Source organism: Balaenoptera borealis, assembly GCF_965194805.1.
Source record: "Balaenoptera borealis genome assembly, chromosome: 13".
In the NCBI taxonomy this organism is placed as follows: domain Eukaryota; kingdom Metazoa; phylum Chordata; class Mammalia; order Artiodactyla; family Balaenopteridae; genus Balaenoptera; species Balaenoptera borealis.
In genome coordinates, this window is record NC_138870.1 from 94,401,585 (window position 1) to 94,411,973 (window position 10,389).

The following is a 10,389-nucleotide window of genomic DNA, read 5'->3' on the forward strand; positions in this document are numbered from 1 at the left end:
GAAATCTGGGATATCAGAATTGACAAACGTGCACCCTATATGTGAGCACCATTGCTGCTTACAAGGGCTGGTATCTTTGCTCGAAACTAAAACGCCCTAATAGATACAGAGGCTCACAATATTTTAACAGTGGTTACTTCTGAAGAGTGAGAGTTATGAGACTTTTAAGTTATGCTTCTATATTATTTATAATTTTTAATTAACGTGTACTACTTTTATCATTTAAAAGTACATTGTTAAGGCATTGGACTGGGGATGTCTTTTTCAGTTTATATCAATCCTTTCATTTCCCATCTTCCTGGTTTCCTTAAATGGGTCTCTTCAGTTATAAACTGTGTAAAGCAAATCAAGGTGGGCCATACATTTTTTATAACAGCTTTATTGAGATGTCATTTACATACCATAAAATTCGTCCTTTTAAAGTGTACAATTTAGTAGTTTTTAGTGTAGTCACAGAGCTGTGCAACTGCCTCCACTAACTCCAGAACATTTTCATCACACCCCAAAGAAACCCAGTATCCCTTAGCAGTCACTCTCCATTTCCCCTTCTCCAGCTCTTGGCAACCACTGATCCGTTTTCTGTATCTGTGGATTCGCCTATTTTGGGCCTTTCATATAAATGGAATTATATAATATATAATCTTTTGTAATTGGCTTCTTTCACTTAACATAATGTTTTAAGGTTCATTTGTACCTGCTATAGCAGGTACCAATACTTCATTCTTTTTTTTTTTTTCTGTGTAATTAAACAAAACCTTTTTTATTGTGGTAAAATGTGCATAAGATTTACCATTTTAACCATTTTTAAGTGTACAGTTCAGTAGCATTAAGCACATTCACATTGTTGTGCAACCATCACCACTATCCATCTCCAGAACTTTTTCATCATCCCAAACTGAAACTCTGTACCCGTTAAACAGTAATTCCCCATTCATCCCTCCGCCAGTCTTTGGTAACCTCCACTCTACTTTCTGATCTGTGTATTTGACTATTCCATATACCTCATATAAATGGAATCACACAATAAATATTGTATATGTTCCATATAAGTGGAATAATAAAATAAATATATATGTCCTCTTGTGTCTGGCTTATTTCATTTAGCATAATGCCCTTGAGGTTCATCCATGTTGTACCTGTACCAAGATTTTATTCCTTTTTTGGTGGTGGTGGTGAGATGAATTGGGAGATTGGGATTGACATATATACACTAATATGTATAAAATAGACAACAAATAAGAACCTGCTGTATAAAAAAATAAATAAAATTAAATTCAAAAAATAAAAAAAAGACCCATTCCCAGATTCCTTGAAAATAGAAAAAAAAAAGATTTTATTCCTTTTTAAGGCTAAATAATACTTCATTGTATGTATATATTACATTTTATGTATTCGTTCATCAGTTGATGGACATTTGGGTTGTTTCCACTTTTTGACTATATGAATAATGGTGCCATGTACATTCATGTACAAGTTTTTGTGCAGACATATGTTTTCATTTCTCTTGGGTTTATACCTAGGAGTGGAACTTGTAAGTCAGATGGTAATATATGTTTAACTTTTGGAACAACTGCCAAACTGCTTTCTATGGCAGCTGGATCATTTTACTTTCCCATCAGCAATATAAGAGAATTCCAGTTCCTCCACATCCTCACCAACATTTGTTATTGTTCTTTTTTTTTTTTTTCCTAATGGGTGTGAAGTATTATCTCATTGTGGTTTTGATCTGAATTTCCCTAATGACTAATGATGTTGAGCATCATTTCATGTGCTTGTTGGACAATTTCTAGAATATCATTTTAATTCCCTTTTTTTTTTTTTTTTTTGGCTGCGTTGGGTCTTCATTGCTGTGTGCAGGCTTTCTCTAGTTGTGTTGAGCCAAGGCTACTCTTCGTTGCCGTGCGTGGGCTTCTCATTGCGGTGGCTTCTCTTGTTGCGGAGCATGGGCTCTAGACACGCGGGCTCAGTAGTTGGGGTGCACGGGCTTAGTTGCTCCGCGGCATGTGGGATCTTCCCAGACCAGCGCTCGAACCTGTGTTCCCCGCATTGGCAGGTGGATTCTTAACCACTGCACCACCAGGGAAGGCCCCCTTGTTGGTTTTTTGTTTGCTATATTTTCAAAGTTTTTTAGTAGTTCTTTTGAGGATTATATTTAACATCTTAAAACAATCTAGTTCAGATTAGTACTAAATTTTAATTGTACACAAAAACTTTACTTCAGTGTAGATCTGTTCTCTCTCTCCTTTGTGGTATTCTCATACAAATGACATCTTTATGCATTATAAGTCAATCTATCAACATAGTTTTATAATTATTGCTTTATGCAGTTGTCTTTTAAGTCAGAAGAAAAGTGTTGCAAATAAAAAATATGTATATTGTCTTTTATATTTACCAAAGCAGTTACTTTTACTGGTGCTCTTCATTTCTCCTGCCTGCTCCAATCTGCTGTTGAGCCCCTCTCATGAAATTTTCATTTCAGTGATTACACTTTTCAACTCCATAATTTCTATTTGGTTCTTTTAAAAATATAATTTCTATTTCTTTTTTTTTAAAGCTGAATTCATCAGTTTTTTGGGGGGGATTTATTTATTTATTTATGGCTCTGCTGGGTCTTCGTTTCTGTGTGAGGGCTTTCTCTAGTTGCGGCAAGTGGGGGCCACTCTTCATCGCGGTGCATGGGCCTCTCACTATCGCCGCCTCTCTTGTTGCGGAGCACAGGCTCCAGACACGCAGGCTCAGTAATTGTGGCTCACAGGCCTAGTTGCTCTGCGGCATGTGGGATCTTCCCAGACCAAGGCTCGAACCCGTGTCCCCTGCATTGGCAGGCAGATTCTCAACCACTGCGCCACCAGGGAAGCCCCAAAGTTCATTTTTATTACTGAGATTCAGCTGCTTTTCTTGAATAAACCCTCATCAGATTGTTACAAGCCTTTGATTAATTTCCAGAGTTCTAAAAAAGTTGATGTTCTGCCAATGTTGTCACTGCATTTATTTTCAGAGGTCCTTACTCTGCTATTCTGGAAGTGCTTCTCAGGCTATACATTTTAACTACATTAACCAATTAGCTGTCATTAAGCTGATTTCCTAAGAGTAATACTCAAGGAAATAGGTAATACTAATATCTACTCTATAGTGTCTTGAAGGCAGGACCTCTATCTTATTATCCCTGTATTAATAAGGCCTGAAATCATGGCTGTTGCAGAGTAAGGAATCATTAAGAGTTTAAATGAACAACTACAAATCTTTTATTTGAATTGTGATTTGTAATCTACAAAGTGCTTTCTCATGATCTTATCTTATATAGTGTAATTTAATTCACCAATATTTCCTGTTCATTAACTACATACCAGTCAGTGTGTCAAGTATCAAGGATAGAAAGATAAATAAGACAAAGTCTTGCCCTGTAAGGTATTTGCAGGCTAGTTGAAGACACAAGATGTGAGTGAATATAACAAAACAAATAATAATATGGAGTATAAGTTACATGAGAGTGGGTACCATATCTGTCTTGTACTACATTGTATTTTCAGAGCATAGAAGAGTACCTGATATCTTGGAGATGTTTGTGACATATTAAACATGGCCACGATTTCTTTTATACTCCTTCTATTGAAGGGGAGGGTCTGTGTTCCTTCTCTTTGGATTAAATGGGTCCTGTAACTGCTTTGACCAATAGAATACAACCAACGTGACACTGTACTTGTTTCTGGGCCCAAGTCTTATAAGAGTCCATCAGTTTCCAATTCTGGTTTCTTGGAACACTGACTCTTGAAACCCAGCTTCCATGACAGAAGGAAGCACATGTAGTCCTGAGGAGAGGCCTATGTGTAGAGGAGCTCAGGCCCCTGGTAGATAGCCCCAGCCAACACAATGGTCTACATTAACCTGTCAGCCATGTGAGTAAGCCATCCTGGAACTGAGTCTTCCAGCCCCAGCTGAGTCACCCCAGCTGATCTTGCATGAGTAGAGATGGGCTGTCCCACTGAGCCCTACCAAAACTGAAATTTCAAGAGTAAAATAAGTATTGTTATTTCAAGCTACTGAATTTTGGGGTGGAGTGTTACACAACACTAGATACTCACAACAATGTTCAATAAATATTTGTTGACTGCCTATGATTGTCGACAATCTGTCGTTAATTGTTAAGAGTGGTAACATACATTATCTCATTTAATCTTTTCAATAATGTTGTTGATGAGGCAACTTGCCCAAGATCATACAGCTGGAAAGTGGTAGAGCTGGGAGTAGACCCCAAATATCTCTGATGTCAAAACTAGATTTTCACATCTACTTCCAGTATACCATGCTACCTCTCTCTAAAGAACTAGAAAGATGTTTGCCAGAGTCCAAGGGAGGATGAGATTCCCAGGGGCTGGATCTCAAGGAAGCCTTTATGGAGATGGAACTTGAGCTAATTCTTGAAGAATGAGAAAAAAGTTATCCAGGTAAAGAAGAAAATAAAGGGCATACCAGGGAGGGAGAACAATATGAGAATGGTCTTTATGAAGCTGAACCCTGTGTGGCTCATGTTCCAGTTACTATTTTGGATTGTTTTACCTTGAAATATAGAAGTGTGAAACAACAATTTTATTATGTTCATGGATTCTGTGGGTCAGGAATGGGCAGGGCACAACAGGGACAGTTTTCTCTGTCCCACAGTGTTTGGGGTCTCAGCTGCGAAGACTCAAAAGCTGGGAGTGAGTGGCAGGTAAGGTCTGGAATCATCCAGATCTGACTTCACTCACACATATGGCAGCTGATACTGCCCGTCAGCTGTGATGTCAGATGGGCTGCACGTGGCCTCTCCATGTGTCCCTTCAAGTGGGGTAACTTGGGCTTCCTCAGAACATGGTAGCTGGGTTTCAAGAGTGAGTGTCCCAAGAGAGCAGGGTAGAAGTGCATGGCGCTTTCATAATCCAGCCTCAGAAGTTACATAGTGAGTTCTGCTATGGCGTAGTCACAATGTCTGCCCTGGTCCAAGAGGAGAAGACATAGACCCTACCACTCAATGGGAGGAGTGTTAAGGTTACATAAATGGTGCAGGATGGCAGATATTGTTCCAGTCATTGTTGGAAAATGCAACCTGCCTCAACACATCTCATCAACTTGTCACATCAGAAGGAAACACTAGTCTGACATCTAAATCTTTACTGTGGGCTCTTGATAACAAGTCAGGGGTGGGCAGGGGCGTGGGGCGGTGCTTAACTGTATAACACTCAGCAACACTTCTTTAAATTATCTTTCTTGGGGATTGTATCAAAACGGTAGACTGAGCACATGCTTTCACTACTACTTTCATTCTCAATCCCTAGCAATGAGAGAAAAGAAATATTTTAAAACAATAGACTCATAATAGGGCTGGAAGACTGAGTGGCATCAGTGGACCACTAAAGTTGAGGAATCTCAGGACAGAAAGCATATAAAATCTGTTTGTTGGAGGAACCACAGCTCAAAATATGTGCAGAAGAGGAAGGCTGTGAATAGTGGGAGTTTTTCTGGGAGTTTTCCAGATCAGAGGGAATGGATCTGAGTTGCAGGATGAGGTCTTGGGGTCATCATCAGGGTGTTTGTCTGAGAACTGACATCTAGATCAGCAGTGAGGTTGACCTTTTCCTTTCCCAAATTTGCCAAACACCAGGTAATAAAGGCACTTGACCCCAGACCAGAGCAATGTGCCCGGGATTTGGGTAGGAAAAGCAAGAGAACCCAGGAATAATCTGAGGCCCCCTACTCCCAAAAGACAGCTTCTAGAACCTACTCCCACACTTTTTCTCTTCCTCACCATTGGCCCCAGTCATGCAACAAATTTCCAAATAAATCAAGGCAAAATCATTAAAGAGAAGCACCAAGCTCTACAGAAGATGGACCAGCATTTAAGGAAATAGAAGGAAGTTTAATAGAAGTTGTTCAATGTCCTCAGAGGAATATGAGATGAATAATGCACCCATGAAACAAGACATAATAGATGCCCTGCCAAGATGTCCCCTCACCCTTCCCACTTAGGTTCACAGTGAACTGATCCCAACTGCCAGCACTGCATTTCTTTGTCATTTTTTTGTTTTTGTTTCCCCCTACTTGCCTCCAGAGTCCTCTTTGCCAACTATGTGGCAGGCTTGAGGTGCTGAGGAATTAACACCCCTATGCTGGAAGGAGCCCTCAGCCAATGGCCAGTGGGAGTGGTATAAATACCCCAGCTCCTTCACCCCTTGGGTGGAATAACCCTGACTCATGTGTGCCACACTGGCTTCCAGGGTGCCCAGCATGATTAACTTTGGCAACTGGCTTGATAACACACCTTCCATTGGCTACCTTCCCTTCAACTTATTCCCCACTTCCCTACTTGTAGTTCCTGGTATCATCTCCCAAGTAAGCCACTTGAACTGAAATAATTTTTTAAAGATTTGCTTATTGGAGAACCCGAACTAAGCCTAAGAAACAGGCAATTATGAAAAAAAAGTGGGTAGACTCACAATGTTCATTGCAGCTCTATTTACAATAGCCAGGACATGGAAGCAACCCAAGTGTCCATCGACAGATGAATGGATAAAGAAGATGTGGCACATATATACATGGAATATTACTCAGCCATAAAAGGAAATGAAATTGAGTTATTTGTAGTGAGGTGGATGGACCTAGAGACTGTCATACAGATTGAAGTAAGTCAGAAAGAGAAAAACAAATACCGTATGCTAACACATATGTATGGGATCTAAAAAAAAAAAAATGTTCTGAAGAACCTAGGGGCAGGACAGGAATAAAGATGCAGACATAGAGAATGGACTTGAGGACATGGGGAAGGGGAAGGGTAAGCTGGGAATAAGTGAGAGAGTGGCGTGGACATACATACACTACCAAATGTAAAATAGATAGCTAATGGGAAGCAGCCGCATAGCACAGGGAGATCAGCTCGGTGCTTTGTGTCCACCTAGAGGGGTGGGGTAGGGAGGGTGGGAGGGAGACGCAAGAGGGGGGAGATATGGGGATGTATGTATATGTATAACTGATTCACTTTGTTATAAAGCAGAAACTAACACACCACTGTAAAGCACATATACTCTAATAAAGATGTTAAAAAAAAAAGTGATAGATGGACTGAATAACATAATGAGCATAGATGGATAAAGAATTAGCAGAATATGGAAAACAGGAAAGAAAAGTTAAGTGACATGGATGATAGATCCAGAGATTCCTATACCTGTCTAAAAGAACAGAAATAATTCAAAAGAAGAAATAATCCAGGAAATAATAGAAGAAAATCTCCCCAGGCTGAAAAAACCCACAAATCTTCACATTGAATGGGTTATAAACAAAGAACAACTCATCCTGATGAAATTTGCAAACCCCAAGGGTAAAAGAGAGTCCTAAAAGCTGTTAAAGATAAAAAAGCAGGTTACCTACAAAGAACCGTGTTTTGATAGGGCCAGAAATTGCATCAGCGCCACTGAATGCTAAAAGACCATGGAACAGTCCCTTCAAAGTTCTGCTGAAAGTATTTGGAACTTAGAATCCTCTGCCTGGCCAAAAATCGTTTATAAGAGGGGGAAAAATAAAAATATTTAGAAACATGCCAGAGCCTAGATCCAGAGTCACTTTCAATCAAAAGGAAAAGTGAATCGGAGAGCAAAGTTCATGGTGCAGAAAGCAAGCAGCTGAGACCTCACCACTCCCGAGGACCCTGCTCAATTCCTGTCTCCATGTGCCAGTGGCCCCCGCTGGACCCCAGAGGTCTTGCCTTCCTCTGAATTCTCCTTTTTAATTTCCTGTATCGCCAACCTGACATTTAATCGTGCGCTACCTTGAGACATCGCATATACGGCCACAGCAAACCTTCCCTCTCTTGCACTGAAGCTTCACTATTCATGCGTTTGCTTGGCCTTCCTGCCTGGATTATAAACTTTCAATAATAAGGACCATATCTTGTACATAATCAATAAATAGTCACCGAGCTTTAACAAAATCAATCTCTCTCTCATTTCACAGAGTATTGCATGCCTCTGCTCCCAGCCACTCTTTCCCCATCTAAACTGCTCTAAACACCTTCCCAAAACTCAGCCTCCTGGCTTTTTCCCTCTCTTTCCCTTCCTCCCTCTCCAGCTCCATTTTTCTTCCTCCCACGCCTCAGCTCTTTCTTCATACCACTTCACATTGGTCGCTGGACTTTCCCAGGTGTTCTGTATTTATTCTCCTGATCAGGATAATCGAAGCCAAGAGCCAAGGAGGTGAAAGGTTTATCAGGAGCCCGCCAATGTGCCCAGCAGTGTTCTAAGCCCTTTGTGTGGGTGAATGTATTCCCATCTCGCAGCTGTCCTATGGGATAAGGACTGTTATTTGTCCCACTTTTCAGATGGGGAAATCAAGGCACAGAGAGGGGAAGTAACTTGCTTGAGGACTCACAGCAGTTGATACATGGAGCTGGGATTCTAACTTGGGCAATCTTGCTCTTGCTTTTAACTATAATGACTTTCAGAGGCATTGCTATGTCTCACCCCTTGTCAACCAGTAAAAGCCCAGAGATTTAAAAACAAGTGGGATATATTCAGGGGACAGGGGGAGAACAAGAGAGCAGAACTGGAGAATTAGGATTGGTGCTAATGGGAGACAAGTGAAAAATAGTTTGGAAGGTGGGGTATACAGCAGAACAGTAACATGTGACATATGACATGTATATAGTTGTAGAGTTTACAAAGCATATGCACATGCTCATTTCACATTTCACTTGATCCTGATAACCGTACTTGGAGTGAGGATTCAAGGGAATCATCACTCTTGACATTTTACAGATAAAAGTCTGAGAGGTTAAGTGACTCGTTCAAGGTCACAGAGCCAATAAACGGAGGAGCAGGCACTTGAACACTAGAGCTTCCTGACTTCGGGCATGAATAACTGGAGCATAAGCTGCTGAGTGGAGATACAAAATGCCAGTCAGTGCTTATGCAATATTTAACTGATTCTCTGCAGTTACAAAACATGCTGTTTCTATTAATATACCTACTGTTTGTCTTCTGGAAAAGAACCAGTAGTATTTTTGGTTAGGGTTACACAGGGGAAGCATTTCCTCCTCTACCCCTTCAAGACAAATCACTCCTGCCCAGGCCGCTGCCCACCCCTCTCCAAACAACCCTAGTTGGGCAGAGACCAGGCAGAAGAAGGCGAAGGAAAGGGAGCCGGAAACCAGGAGACAGTCTTTGGAGAACTTTATTTCCACGATGCAGGAGTAACTTCCATTCCATCTCATCAGATAGTGTCTTAACATGCTCTACATCTTTTTCCAATTACCTGGCGTTTGGGTAGGTGGGAGGGGAAGAGGGAGCCGGCGTGGTGCAGAGCAAGGCAAGGGCCCACCTTGACATTTTAAACACACCACAGGAGGCTTGTGTCTTCACAGAAATGTGGCTGGAAAAATAAATCGTGACCTGCAGCCCCCCTGGAGCCAGAAAGCCAGTGCCCAGAGCTCACCTTGGCCCTCTGTTTCCGCGTGGCCGTGGGACAGGATCCTGTAGAAGGATGGTGGCAGGGAGGCTAGGCCCCAGTGCTGCTTGAGCCAGGCCCCTGGGGACCAAGCAGCCTCCCGGCCCCATGTCCCTTCTGACCACAGGGGAAGGTCCCTTCAGCTGGCGTTTTCTGAGTGTCCCTCCTTGCCTGGCCCTGGGGAGGTGAAGATGAATAACACCTGGTTCTTGTTCTTGATGACCTTGCCATTGGCCAGGGAGGCACATTTGCATCTCATGACTCTAATTTCGCCAATGCGTGAAGCAGCGGCTCGCAGGGGCCTGTGGGGCACGAGGAGATGGGGCTGTGCTGCCCTACAGGACAGGCTCCTGCTGTCTCCAGCGTGGAACCCCGGCTAGCCAGCTTCCTAGTGATGTGACCCGGTAAAGCCTCTGACTTCTTTAGTCTGGGCTTCCCCGGTTCTGAAATGGGGGAGCCCAGACTGAAGAACGTAATAGTCACCCTGCAGGGTTGTTGAGAGGAGAAGAGGAACCTCAGGGACAAGGGAGCTGTTCACTACCCAGAGCAGATAGGGGGACTGGGAGCCTGGGGAGGAAAGGGTTAAGCCAACAGAAGCACCCCTCCCCCCAGTGGCTGGGAGCCAAGGAAAGTTTGGAAGGGAGGGGAGGTAGGTAGGACAGGCCCAGGGGGCGGGAGATGAGGGTCAGGGCCCCATGTGTGTTGGAGAGCCTCTGGACCCTTCTCTGGGTCCAAACTGTCCTCCCACCTCTGCCCAGGCAGGCAGTTTCCTGCCAGGTTGGGAAATTGCTTCGGCTTGGAATTTTTCTGCTCGGGGGATGGGGGAATGTTTTTGGAGACAGGTTCAGAATCTCCAGTTACCAACATTTCTGAGACAGGTCCAGAGGAGACGGACACGAATTGTACAGTCTCCGGTGGGAG